Consider the following 15085-nt stretch of genomic DNA (forward strand, 5'->3'; position numbering starts at 1 on the left):
GGCCGTGTGCAGAGACGCTGCACCCGGCCCTGCAATCTGGAGCGTAGCTGCGCCCGACCCACCAAAACCCCGCCCCCCTCCCCGCTCACAGGAACCAATAAAGCAGCCAGGCGAGTGCTTTCCGGGGGAGTGTAGGCCAGAGCGTAAGCTCTCACCTCTCCCTTCTCTCTTCTCTGATCAAAGACTAAAGCTTTCCCTTGCTTTTCATCTGAACTTGGGATCCTTCTATGGGCACCAGGCGGAAGGACTCCTGTTGGGGTCTGACTCGGGAGGGTCGGTGACAGAACAGGAAGAAATCAAACCCTCTTCTGCCCAATAAAGGTATGTGACATTTCCTAAGGCAGAAGCAGTGAGCTAGCTAAGAAAATTATTGGTTTCTTAGATGTGAGTGCAGTCTGCATCGTTCCCTTGAAAAGTGATTACTCTTGGAAACTTGTGCCTCCCCTCCTGATAGAAGCCAGGTGAGGTTTATAGACCTTCTTGTTCTATCAGGTCAGAGGCTTAAAGAAACAGACACTCAGGAACCTCTCAGGTGGGATCCTGGAAGAAAATTCGTTGTCCGGGAGACCCAGGCTCACACGAGACCCAGGAGCCAGCAACATCAAGTGTTTTCTCCTTCAGACGCCCCACCCTACTGACCTGAGCCCCAGCAAACGCCCCTGTCACTCTAAACGGAGTGATTTAGACTTGAGACTTGGCGACTGGCCAGGGGAATGGAGCCTGACGCAGGTGATGAGACCCTCCTGGGGATGAGGTTTTCCTACGAGGACGGGTCTCCTGAAGGTGATGGGTAGAGATTCACGTGAAGAGAGTTGAACAAGGGCCCTCAATAAAAAAACCAGGGGCAAGAGGAATGGTGTGGACCCTGGGGAGTTCCCACGAAGGGATCTTTTTGCAAAAGGCCCAGTTCTTTAAGTGATTTCCCTTTTAGAATCTGGGAAAAGACAAGTTGTCAAAAACTTAAGCCATTTCCTTCTGCACTGAAATAAATTCCCTTTTGAGTTTATTCCGGCCCTTGAGTTAACTGAATTAGAATATCCCTCCCAGTGCAGTGCTGCAGTTCTAGGGAGGCTGATGGGACAGGGTGGTGAGATGGGAAAGGGGACCCAGTCTCCTCTCCTCTACTCACTGACCTACTGGGGAGAGAGTATCATCCTGTCAAGTGGACCGTGACCCAGAAACTCAGGTCTTGAGCGACAGCCCTGTGGAGGGTGACAGAGCCAGGAGGTGAGGGGAAATTCCGCACAATATCAGGGAGCTCTTTATGCAAGGCTCAAGCATGCCAGTGAGAATAAATCTGCTGTCTGTCACTACATAACCCACCCGAGACATAAGTGGCTTAAAACAGCGGTCATTTATTCATTGCTTAGTACAGTTGTGAGGGCTGATTAGGCGGTGCTGTTGCTGGCCTCCCTGGGCTCACTCACAGGCCCAGCTGGAGGCTCAGCTGGCGCTGGGTGTCCAAGACGGGCCTCACTTCCATCGCAGGGCTGAGCTGGGATGGCTGGAAGAGCTGGATTGGACTGGTTTCTCTCTCCACGTGGCCTTTCATCTCAGGCTGCTTACAGTTTGGTGGTCAGGGAGGGAGTCTGATGGGGTAAGCTGTGAGCTGAGGTCTCCTAAAGGATTAGAAGGCAGCAGTGAGTTTGCCCAAGGGTGAGAGGCTGGTAAGAGGGAGGAAAGTGATTTATAAGAGGGAAAAACATGTGCCAAGATCCTGTGAGGGAGGAGGAAGTATGATGCTTTCTAGAAAAACAGGAATAAAGTTAGGCTGGTTACTGCACAGAATACAAGAAAAGATGGAGGGTGGCTGCCAGGTCATGCAGGTTCAAGGAGCTGAGGATTTTCTGTTTAATCTTCATACCAGGAAAAATGGGAAAGATTAAAAGGTTTTAAGCAATGCGGTGACATGATACAAGTTGCTCTTTAAAGAAAGAGCATGGGGGTTTCCCTGGTGGCACAGTGCTTAGGAATCCGCCTGCCAATGCTGGGGACGTGGGTTGGATCCCTGGTCTGGGAAGATCCCACGTGCTGCGGAGCAACTAAGCCCATGCGCCACAACTACTGAGCCTGTGCCCTAGAGCCCATGCTTCGCAACAAGAGAAGCTACCGCAATGAGAAGCCTGTGCACCGCAACTAAGAGTAGCCCCTGCTCGCTGCAACTAGAGAAGGCCCGCGTGCAGCAACAAAGACCCAACGCAGCCAAAAATAATTAATTAATTAATTTTTTTAAAAAAATAGAGCATGGTTATGTATTCGAGGTATTGCAGGGGGACTGGAAGCAGGCTTTCTCAACCTCAGCACCATCGACATTTTGGACCAGATAATTCTCTGTCAGTGGTGGGAGCTGTCCTGTACATTGTAAGATGCATAGCAGTGTCCTCGACCTCTACACACGAGATGGCAGTAGTCACTGCCCCTGCCTCCCCCCCACTTAGTTGTAACAACTGATAATGTATCCAGACATTACCAGATGTCCTCTGGGGGAGCCGAATTCCCAGTTGAGAACCACTGGGCTGGAGTGAATGCAGGGCTTCTCTGGCCAGTATGACTGTCTTCCAGGAGAGAAAGAGCCCAGCTCTTCACTGGGCTTGAGTGGTGGAGCTGGAGCTGAGATAAGCAGATGGGATTAGAGATTCAAGGAGATGAACTCAACAGTATTTGGGTGGACAGACCCATCAGGACAGTCCAGTCCTCAGTCCTCCCTCCGCTTCCCTCCTTCAACATTCTACCTGCTCTGAAAAAAGAATCTGGTGTTGGGAATACTCATGGTCAGATGGCAAAAGGATAACACGTGAAGTATAAATTTCATGTTCACTCCTTTGTTATTTGTTGATGCAAGGCTCGAGCAGGGTCAAAGTCTGATCAAGGAAATGATTGAAGATCAGCAAGGCAGTGTGTTTACAGGCTTAGTTTGGAATAAGGGAGGTCTAGGGATTTGGAGAGCAAACCCTGAGAAGTGAGGGCAGTGGAGAGAGGGCTCTGGAATGAACTTGCATGAGTCACTGGCAGCAAACCTTAGCAGTGAGGGCTGCAACTGTCCGATGTCCCAGCCGTCAGCCCACCTGTCTGCAGAGGCCAGCTCGTTCTTTCTTATTGTAATTGTGCCCTCCTTCCCTTGGTTTTTACACAAAGACTCATAGTTCTCTATCCCGTGCCTGCCTGTAAGGAAGGATTGTGAGTTCCCAACCCTAAAACAGTTGGAATTCATCAGATAAAAGATCCTGCCCTTATTTCTGTACCTACAGAGTGCAGTTTTCTGCAGGAGAGGAAAGGTTGTGTTTTCTGCCCCTATAAAGAAAAATTAGAAACCAAAACCCCTTCCAAATCAAGGTATTTTTCTTGAGTCAAAAGCATCTCCTGAGCCTCCAGCCAAGTCCATCAAAAGGCTTTGTTAGATGATCTAAAGCTACCAGGGTTCATAAAGGTCATCATATCATTCAGGCTGAGCTTGAGAAGTCTGTCCTTTCTCTGCTTCTCACATGCAGAGGAAATTGAATGAGAAATTTTCATGTCATTTCTACCCTACCCACGCTCTTTTCTTTCTGACTTAATGAATATAGTCACCCAGAAGATAACCAGTCATGTTATGGTCTATTTTACTGTGAAAGTGTTATTATTAAATTAATGACAATGTAATCACATAAAATTTGGAAAACAGTATGAAAAACTGTCAGTTCTTTTCTTCATGGTCAGAAGGCTGGTGCCTTTCCATCCACCTCCCAATATTTCTACTGGACAAAGGTGACCATGAATCATCACCACAAACCACAGAGCCAACAGCCAAGACCTGTCCTACCCATTCTCACTTAGAAGTGAGCAGAAGACTCTTTTAGAGTAAATTCCAATTAATAAACGTAGATGGGTTGGCAGAAATGTTAAAAATTACCATGTGGTAAACATCATAGTAGTAATAGTTACAGGTAAGAATAAATGCTAAAATTGCTAGGCAAAAATATGGTGAGAAACAAGATATTGCATACTTACCTGGCAGGGGAGATACGCTGATCACAAAGGTGGTTTTCCCAGGACGAGCTTCATCCATTGTACTCTGGATGTGCTGACCCCTGAGATTTCCCCAAATGTGGGAAACGCGACCGCATAATTTGTGGTAGTGGGGGACTGCGTTCGTGCTTTTCCCTGGAAAAAAAAAAAGAAACAGGATATTGGCATAGACTCAAAATTATATCGCCACAAAACCCTTAGTAAGTTGAAAGGGAAATAGTAAATTCACAGTGGAGAAACCTGTGATTGAGTTAATATCACCAATGCTGAAACATATCTACATCATGGGTCTCCTAATATGATGTCAGCTTGACTGTCTGCAGAGTGCCCAGATTCACCATTGTTTCTGGGTGAGTCTGTGAGGATGATTAGCCTTTGAATCAGTGGACTCTTTAAAGTAGATTGCCCTCCCCAGTGTGGGTTGCCACCCCCCAACCTGTTAAGGGCCTGAATAGAAGCAGGGAGGAAGACAGAGGAATTCAGTCCTTTTTTTCCTGTCTCACCGCTTGAGTGGACATCTCATCTCATCTTCTCCTGCCCTTGGACTGGGATTTACATCTTTGCCTCCCTTGGTACTCAGGCCTTCTTCGGACTTGGACTGAATTACACCACTGGCTCTCTTGGGTCTCCAGTTTTCAGACGGCAGATTGTGAAACTTCTCAGCCCTCATAATCACGTAAGCCAATTCCTCGTAATAAATCTCCCTTATATAGGTATGTATGTATCTCTATCTATGTATATGTCGATGAAAAATAGATCAATAGTCAGCCTAAGAAAGAAATGGAAAATGTTATTGGTGCCAACCCGAGGATTATAACCCCGGAACACGGTCTTTTAGAAAGCTCTGAGGACTGTTGTGCCCCGTTAGAGATCAAAGCACAGTTATATATGTTTTTGAGACAAAGGGTAATTTGTCAAATGACATATTGACAGTTCCACAGTCCAGATCTGCAGGTACCAAGTAAGTAGTGGGACATCTGACACCTTACAAGATTAAGAAGGCAGGTTATCTCCTGAGGAGTTATCAAGTAATGGGTCATCCTGACTCTTTACAAGGTTAAGAAGGAATGTTATCTCCTAAGGAGGTCTGGTCAATGCAGATGCACAATACACACTAAAGGGGAGGGAGGAGGCCCAAACAAAGAGAGAAAAGTTAAATTTTTCTTGTCTTGCCATAAAATATAAATTTTATTTCATCTCCTGTTAGTATTTTTTCTCTGGAAGGACACAACATCATTTCTGTTATTCTTGCCAAAAATGCGTACCTGAATTTAATCACAAGAAGACATTAGACAAGCCCAAAATTCACCAGGAACCTTCGTGTTGCCGAATTCAATAATCATTTCTCATTCCACGTTTTACTGAACCTATAAGTATTATGTAATATTGTTAAACAGCTGTCTTTAAATCACTTTCTTCTCTTGCTCTCTAGGGCATAACTCTCTTTTGATTCTCCTTCTACCTTATAGTTAGTCTCCTCTTCTGATTTCTTTTCATCTTCCTACTAATGGAATTTTACTTTCCATCAACTGTACTGACCCCCAAGGTGATCTCATCCACTCCTATGGCTTTGTAGCTGCAGGAGGACCACTGATTACATTCTCATTCTAGGCAGCAGGAATAAAGAAGGGAAGGATAAGACCCCCAACCAACACCCTTAAATATAAGCACAAAACTCCTCCACCTACGTTCCACCAGCCAGAATTTAGTCCCACGGCCGCTCTTAGCTGGAAGGATCATGTGCCAAGCTGCCAACAAGGTTCTGTTATTGCAGAATAAGAGAAGGACAGACATTGGATAACTAATAACTCTTCTATAGGTGGCAAATCTTATCACTCCTCTGGTTTACACAGTGCAGAAGTCAGAGGGATCTAGAATAAAACAAGTGGATTATTATAAACTTAATCAGATGTTAACTCTATTAACAGCTGCTGTTCTAGGTAGAATTCTTTCCTAGAGAAAATTAACACAGCACCCGGTACCCGATATGTAGCTCTTGAGCTGACAGTTTCTTTCCTCTCACCCAGTAAACAGGGAACATAATAGGCTGTTGGATGTTATCCTGATGTAGAATGAATGACATAAAGTGACAGAAGGCGTTTTGTCACAATTTGGTCTGCAGTGACTTTATCATCTCCTTATTACACAGGGTATCAGTCTGGTCCACTACATTGATAACATCATGCCGATAGGACCTGTAGAGTAGGAAGTAGCAGGCTTTGCACTAAGTGCTTATCTCAGGGAGACGTGAGCTGCTGTGTATCAGCCACACTCAGGGATAGCACTGAATAAGTTGATGTGAAATATTCCCTGTCAGCAAAATTTTGAGTAGTACGTGCACATCATTACCCACTTTGCCTAGAAGGCATGGCCTGAGAAATATGAACAGATGTGAAGGTTTATGTCCCTTTCCCCCCCTTCCTTCCTCCCTTCCTCCCTCCCTCCCTCCTGTCTATCTGTCTATCTATCTATCTATCATCTATCATAGCTAAAATTTTAGCCAGATGATAGGAATTAATGGTTGGAAGATTTGTAACAAGTTCTAGGGAAGAGATACATTCACGGATGGATGTATCTTTTGGCATCGCAGTGAGACAGTATTTTTGTCCTGTGTGAATGCCCACTGGCAGTCCCTCCCTGCTGAGGAGGTTTTCAAATTGGGTATTCCCACTCTACGACAGCTCTTTGCTCAGCCTCTTCGAGACCTGCCCAATGAGTTCATGCACAAAGTGGCAAAGGTGCTAGGGATGGAAACCGTGCCTGGACTCAGTAATACAGATCCCTTCTCTCCAAGTTAGCCTGGCTGCTGTCACTGCCGAGCGTCCAGCTTGCCCACAACAGCAGCACCCAACCCTGATACCCTAATATGGCGCCACGCCTTGGGTACACGAAGCCGGCCCAGCCATCAGATGGCATGTTGATGCCATGGGCCCCTCCACTGTAGCCGGGGCAACAATTTGTCCTCAGTGGAATAGACACCTTCTGGATTTGTGCCAGCCCCGCCATCCCTGGGACTTACTGAATGCCTTATTCAAGGTCATGCATTCCATTCCAGAGTTGATTCCGATCAAGGGCACTTAACCATGTGCATGAGCTATGGGGCTGCAAATTCCCTACATCAGTTTCACTAGATTAGGTCTAACCGGCCCAGGGTCCTGACCTCCTCAATATAGACTTTCTTCCAGTTGCAGCCCATCATCACCTGGACCAGCCTTTTTTTTCACTTGATGGTTCTGCTTCCTCCTAGAGGGCGCATCTCCGTCTATATTTCTCCCCCACGCCCTGCCTCCCATGCTGCGAACTGCTGCTGCTTCTCGCTTCCAGAACTATGAACGAATACATTTCTATACGGATGGCTGCTGCGCACCCAGCCCGTGGTGCTTTATTACAACAGCCCTAGGCAGCTAGAGCCATATTCATTCATTGATTTCAGAAATATTTGCTGGGCATCTACCATGTACCAAGCACTCTTAAAGACACGGAGGAATACAGAAAAAAAAAAAAAAAACAAGAACAGATAAATAGTGTCTATTCCAGCTTAGTAGAGGATGACATATAAAGAAGTGAAAAAAAAAAAAACCCAAAACCCAATAACTTCAGATAATAGGGAGAGCTCTGAAATAAATACAGCACTTAGAATCTTTCCTTTTAAGGACACCAGTCATTGAATCTAGGGCCCACCCTAATCAAGTATGACCTCGTTATTATTATTATTATTTCTGGCCATGCCACACGGCTTGCAGGATCTTAGTTCCCTGACCAGGGATTGAACCCTGGCCACCCCAGTAAAAGCCCCGAGTCCTAACCTTTGGACCTCCAGGGAATTCCCAAGTATGACCTTATCTTAACTTGATTACATCTGCAAAGACACTATTTCCAAATAAGATCACGTTCACAGGTGGGAATATTGGTGTTCAGACTTCAATATATTTTTTGGGGGAATGGGGGCACAGTTCACCTCGCAACAGATCAGGGCTGGGAGCGTGGCATCTCTGTAGAGACTATAGATAAGTGAAGGCCTAAATGATAAGCCGTGTTGCACAGCACTACTGCAGTGTAGACACCAAGTGCTAATAGCTCTTGTAAACAAACAAATCCGGTGGGAACTAGTGGGTTTTCATTGGTGAAATGAATAGCTCATAATTGGCATCCTGGGTGTAGAAGTGGATCCTCGCTGGTGACTCGGTGGTACTCAAACTACAAGAATAGATTAAAATATTTTAGACAGCATCATGTAAAACAAGGTAGACATAACTTCGAAAGACTTCCCTCTCTCTTCATTTGTCCTGGATCCCAAGGCAACTTTCTGAAATGGTCTTGCGTGTCCAGCCATGATTGCAGAGAATTTTGATTGCCGGTGGGTTAACTACTTATCTCTAGATTACTGTAACTGTCTCAGGTCAACCTTTCCTAAGGTGTAGTTACAGCATATATAAGGACAGGGAGCTGGGACTTTATGGAGTTTACAGAACAGGTTATGTGAACTGTTTTTGTGCTTGCCTGCTCATAAATATTTGCTACTAGCTGACTCTCCTTGTGGCAGAATTCCATCTGAAATCAGCTGTCATTAAAATTCTGTAGCAAGGTTGTTGCGGAGTAGTTAGCCTTTTCTTTTTTTTACTTAAATTTGGCAGCTACAAAATATACCAAAAAGGCTCTGGGATCCCCATAGGCTCTGACCTCAGTCTCCATTTTGAACCCTCTTTCTCTCTCTCTCTTTTTTTTTTGGAGTCTTAACCACTGGACCGCCAGGGAAGTCCCTGGACTCTCTCATTTGAGCCTGCTTCTGAATGTTTCTGACCTCATCCTGGACCTGCACTTTCTGCTTTTCTCCTAGTCCCTCTGATTGATATCCTGGGTGGCACTGTCTATCTTTCTCTTTCAGTTTCCTTCCAGATATTGCCTCTTGGAACATCCTTGACTCCAGGTGCTGCTACTAAAATCAAGTCCTAACCACCTAGGAACAGCACAGGTCCCAGGAACCCTGCCTGAGAGGAGTGCTCCAATTTCTCTTTTCTAGTCAGATCACTTGGGCATTTTTTAGAGTCATAGGAAAACTTCAAGCCAGTTCCTATCTCCGTTGTTACATATCCCACATTAGCAGTCAGCATAATATGACATATTCATTAACCTGGACTTCAAACTGCATTGAGAAAAACAAGGACTGACTTTATTTATTTTTTATTTTTTTTAAATATCTAACAAAATTGATTTTAAAGGGACTCTTCATCTATCAAAATATTTATTGCTATAAGGAAAGTTAAGAACAAACAAAAACAACTTAATAGAATTAACGTATGTTCACTGACTCCATACCACCTGCAGTGTACTGGGCCTTAGATAATTTTACTTTCTGAAAAGTTTGGCTATACTTCACGTTATTTTCGTTCGCTGGACTCAGGCAAATGTATTGCAGTAAAGTCACAGCTTACAAATACTAATGCTCCATGACATTCATTTTTTATTTTTATCACAGCTCAATAAACTTAAAAAAATAAAAAGTGTTTGCTGTGTTGCGCTCATTAGGGAAGAAGGACTGACTTTAAATTACAGGCATCAAAACCTTGCTAGGAGGCACTTCCCCGGTGGCACAGTGGTTAACAATCCACCTGCCAATGCAGTGGGCCCGGGTTCGATCCCTGGTACGGGAAGATCCCACATGCCACAGAGCAACTAAGCCCGTGCACCACAACTACTGAGCCTGCGCTCTAGAACCCGTGAGCCACAACTACTGAGCCCGTGTGCCACAACTACTGAAGCCCACGCACCTAGAGCCCGTGCTCGGCAACAAGAAAAGCCACCACCATAAGCCCGAGAGCCTCAATGAAGAGTAGCCCCCGCTCACCGCAACTAGAGAAAGCCCATGCACAGCAATGAAGACCCAAAGCAGCCAAAAATAAATAAATTAAATAAATAAATTTGTTTTTTTAATAAAGCTTGCTAGGAGAGGAATATATTGAATAGTACCATGACCTGTGACTGTACCCTGGGATCTGAATAGTTAGGCTTTTATCTGGGCCAAGCATTCACTGTCTGAGCTACAGAGTCTATACTTTGCCCTGGTGCTCATCCCACTTGGAATTTGGAACCAAATTGAGTCAGAATGTCCAATAAACCTCAGTAAAAAAAGAGGTTACTCCAGCAAGATCTAGTTTGTGTTCCCTTTCAGAATTCAAAGGTAAGGATGACTTAGCCATAATATTTTGATAAAACAAGACTTTTTTTTTTTTTTTTTGCGGTACGCAGGCCTCTCACTGCTGTGGCCTCTCCCGTTGCGGAGCACAGGCTCCGGACGCGCAGGCTCAGCGGCCATGTCTCATGGGCGCAGCCGCTCCGCGGCATGTGGGATCTTCCCGGACCGGGGCATGAACCCGTGTCCCCTGTATCGGCAGGCGGACTCCCAACCACTGCGCCACCAGGGAAGCCCGAAACAAGACTTTTTTTAGTAACGGTGTTGAGAATTCGTTGATTTAGTTATAGATTTAAATCAGTGTCCTCTACAAAGTAGCAGCAGGAAGCCAACACTGTTCAAAGAAGACAAGCTGTGGCCTGATATCAAATATGTAAATGGGAATTTAAAGTAGAAGCAACATTGCTAAGATGTAAGCAAAATTATCTTGCAGGTTCCATGAACTGTGAATTCTCAAATATCTGGAAATACAACCAGGTATTTCTGTGTCACTAAAGGGGCCAAGGAGAGGTCTTCAGGGCTGGGATTAACTTAGGCTACTGAATGCTCAGAAGGGCCATAGAGTGAACCTGATGCCTCCTGTTGACTGGAAAGACCCCCGTCCTGATCCTTACGTGGGGAGGTTCAAGGACCTGCCGTCCTAGTTGTGTTGTGTGTTTGCCTTTCTACCACTTCTCCCTGGTGATATGAAGGACCATCCCAGAAGTGCCAGGACTTTACAAGAAGGCAGTTTAAGGGGGATGTGGAATGCGGCATGGGAGGTTGGGGCAATGCAGATGGTACACCAGCCCAGCAATTAGTACCTCTGTCTGGTTCCTAGGAGGCCACATAGACATGGAAAATAAAGTACTACACTTCCTGGAAGCACCAGGAAACCACCTCCTGAGTGACTTCTGACAGTGCGTAGCACACTGACAGGATGGCGGTTCTGCCCACCCCTGAGTGAGTTTTTCCTGGAGCTGTTGTCCTGGAAGGACAATAAACACCACACCCCTGGGAGACACGAGGTGTCAGCAGCTGAACCTTTAACCACAGGAAGAGCACACGTGAGGCTGCCCAGAAATACCCGCTGAAACTTGGAGCAGGTAGGCTCCATTGATTTTACAAATGGGGGTTAGGCCAGGGACTGTTGCCAAGCTTCCATGCTCTGACTTTATCCTTGAGTCAATGTAGCTGGAAGGTTTACTCCGCTAAGTGAGCCTTGGGTTCCCTGCACCCTGTCTCTACATTATCTGTCTCTGCAATGGCGCCCACAGCTCTGTGACGGCAGTGACCCCAGCCTTTGGTACTGGAGGAACCAGTACCAAAGTTCTGGGAAGTTTGCAAGAGAACACACTGCTGGCCTCAGGCATTTAACTATCCCTAAACTCCAGGATCACTGTAAGAATCCCAGCTGTGGGGCAAAGCTGTGTGTTTAACTTGCTGGAAGGTGCGCTACCATGTCTTTCGGACTTTATAATCATACTATGAGGAGAATATCGGACATTCCCCTCTCTGTGTAGCCATCTCAAACTCCTGAACTGGTTTTCCTACTGCCAAAATGCAGGCCACTCTTGACAAATCAATCTTTCTCTGTCTCTTTCCATTGCTGAGCTGGTCTACAGTAATCATCTTTGACACATGCTTCTCCCTTCTACGATATTTTAGTCAAGCAAGTAGTCTGTTTGTTTCACCTTTGCCAATGTTTACATCCAATTCTTTTACTGTGCCCTGGCCAGTGCTGCATTTTAAGCTCTTGAAGTTGGGTTTAACTGTCTACATACCAACCATCATGCTAACTGCAGAGATAAAAGTAAATACAAGATTTTGTCCCTGTGATCAAGTTGTTATTATGTTTTTTTGTTTTTTTGTTTTGTTTTTGTTTTTGTTTTGCAGTACACGGGCCTCTCACTGTTGTGGCCTCTCCCGTTGCGGAGCACAGGCTCCGGACGCGCAGGCTCAGCGGCCATGGCTCACGGGCCCAGCCACTCCACAGCATGTGGGATCTTCCCGGACCGGGGCACGACCCGTGTCCCCTGCATCGGCAGGCAGACTCTCAACCACTGCGCCACCAGCGAAGCCCTGTTATTATGTGTTGGGCAAAACGTAAAGATGGGAAAAGCTGCATGGTTTTTGTAGACCAAACATTGAATATATTGCCTTAAAATTTTTAAAAAATGTTTTTGCTTGTTCTGGTTATATTTTTTCTGTGATCAGTACTTTGATAGGATGCCACCTGCTATCCTCAAGTCTTTCCTCAAGGAAGTAAGTACCCACCAAAACCAGCAAACCAACAAATAACAGAAAAAAATCCCTGTGTTACAGCTCACTATACATCAGGCAATGTTCTAAGTACTTAATAAAAATTAGCTCATGTTATAAAGATAGCTCACAATGCTTTGATAATGTTAATTGTTACTATTATTCCCATTACATAGATGAAAAAACTGAGCACAGAGAACTTAAGTAAATTCCCCCAAGCTTTTATGACATAACCTGCAAAACCAGTATTCAGATCTAGGCGGATTCCTGACTTCAGGTCTTAGGCTGAATCCTCCAGGTCTTAGGCCCTTAAGTACTACACCAGTGGCTTTCAAACTTATTGGACTGGGACCCATAGTTAGAAATATAAATATTTATTTTATTTATTTATTTATGGCTGCGTTGGATCTTCGTTGCTGCACGCGGGCTTTCTCTAGTTGCAGTGAGCGGGAGCTACTCTTCGTTGCGGTGCGTGGGCTTCTCATTGTGGTGGCTTCTCTTGTTGCAGAGCATGGGCTCTTGGCATGCGGGCTTCAGTAGTTGTGGCACATGGGCTCAGTAGTTGCAGCTCACGGGCTCTAGAGCACAGGCTCAGTAGTTGTGGTGCACGGGCTTAGTTGCTCCATGGCATGTGGGACTTCCCGGACCAGGGCTCGAACCCGTGTCCCCTGCATTGGCAGGCAGATTCTTAACCACTGTGCCACCAGGGAAGTCCCAGAAATATAAATATTTGCGGTATTTCTCTGGTGGTCCAGTGGTTAAAACTCCATGCTTCCACTAAAGAGGGTGAGGGTTTGATCCCTGGTCTGTGAACTAAGATCCTGCATGCCACGTGGTGAGGCCTAAAAAAAAAGAAATATATTTTGTATTGTGACCCAGTATTATCTCAACTATTCAGATGATGGAATTGAAGCACAGAAGGTTTAATAAAATTTCTCATGTAAAGGGAAGAGCTAGAATTTGAACACAGATATCTGGTTTCAGAATCTGTTCTCTTACTTCACGTGGTGTCACACAGTATGAGCTTAATAGATATGTTTAATACTCGTCCTAGTGTGAATTATAGGATATTTGCTTTAGCTTTGCCATTTGTAGTTTTCTGGGATGGGAAGCAAGAGACTTCTTCCCTGAAATCTCCACAAAGGTGATATGGCATCATGGAGAAAAGATGGGCATTTTCTGGGGTCCAGAAAATCCCATTTTTCTCCTCATTGAGCCAGCTCTGTGAATTCTAACAGAATTGGCCCATAACTTTCTACAATTTCAAGTCATTAAGTAATTTATAGAATTAAATGCAGCACCATAGGCAAGTAGACATTTAGAAATAATCTTATAGTCATATCTTGATTATTATTTTTCACAAAATTATCTCATTGGACCTCAGAACAATTTATAAGATATTGGAAATCATATGCAAGAATGTTTCACTAGAGGTTTAACAACTTCATTGACCTCAAAGAGGCAGCTTTGGATTCATTTTCACAGCCATTTTGCTGTTTGCTATTTCATCAACTTACACTTTGATCTTTTTTTTTTTTTTAATTATTCCTCTTTAACCTTTATTATTTTCTTCCTCTTACTTGCTCTGGGTTTAGTTTGCATTTGTTTTTCTTACAATTTCTTAAGGTGGTATGTTAGGTTATTGATATATTTTATTTGTTCTTAACATAGGCATTTATGGCTATAAATTTTACACTGAGCAAAGGTTTTATCATCACCCTGTAAATTTTTGTACATTTAAGCTGCAATGTTTACTACTATGTTACGAAGTGATAGAAAGTGAATGAAAACAATATGCATTAACTAAAATATTAATCATATTTAAATTATTGAATCATTATTATAAATACAAAAAAAGAAAAAAAAGCACACCATATGATAACAAACAAGAAAGATAAAGGAATAAATAAAAAAGACATACCAGTCAGATATTATTCATGAGGTTTCTGGATATATAAAAAGAGAGGAACAACAAAAGTGAATTCACACACACAAATACACACACACATAATCAATATCACACCAGTTCTAACATTTTTTAAAAGTGTATATATAGCTTGGCTAAAATATAAGTTGGTAACTTACGAGTTAAGTCTTGACATGTGACCAAAAAATACTATATTTCTGTATTTTATCTAAAAGAAACAATCTGATATAGTTTATTCTGACTTAAAAACTTTTAAAATGTGCCCAATCTTCTGAGATTTTAGAGTAAATCAAACTAATTCTCAGGACATTAGTTTTGTGATTGAAATTCTTATATCTCCACAGGCAGTGGATTTTCCCACCAAAAGTTCAAGAGGTAAATAATTTTTAATAACTGGTGGCTTAGTGTTTTTTTTTTTTTTTTTTTTTTTTTTTTGCGGTACGGGGGCCTCTCACTGTTGTGGCCTCTCCCGTTGCGGAGCACAGGCTCCGGACGCGCAGGCTCAACGGCTATGGCTCACGGGCCCAGCCGCTCCGCGGCATGTGGGATCTTCCTGGACCGGGGCACGAACCCGCGTCCCCTGCATCGGCAGGCGGACTCTCAACCACTGTGCCACCAGGGAAGCCCTGGCTTAGTGTTTTTGACCCTTGATGTTTGTTTGTTTTTTTTTAAACATCTTTATTGGGGTATAATTGCTTTACAATGGTGTGTTAGTTTCTGCT

The 15085-nt window shown here is 44.2% G+C and overlaps 1 non-coding gene across 1 annotated transcript; it reads left to right on the forward strand.

Moving 5' to 3' along the window:
* Positions 1-3979: 3979 nt before the first annotated feature.
* Positions 3980-4143, forward strand: LOC132509066 (U1 spliceosomal RNA). Its single transcript, XR_009536886.1, has one exon. It is a non-coding gene; the product is annotated as a U1 spliceosomal RNA (small nuclear RNA).
* The last annotated feature ends 10942 nt before the right edge of the window (positions 4144-15085 follow it).

This window comes from Lagenorhynchus albirostris, chromosome 18, assembly GCF_949774975.1.
Source record: "Lagenorhynchus albirostris chromosome 18, mLagAlb1.1, whole genome shotgun sequence".
NCBI classification, from domain to species: Eukaryota; Metazoa; Chordata; class Mammalia; order Artiodactyla; family Delphinidae; genus Lagenorhynchus; species Lagenorhynchus albirostris.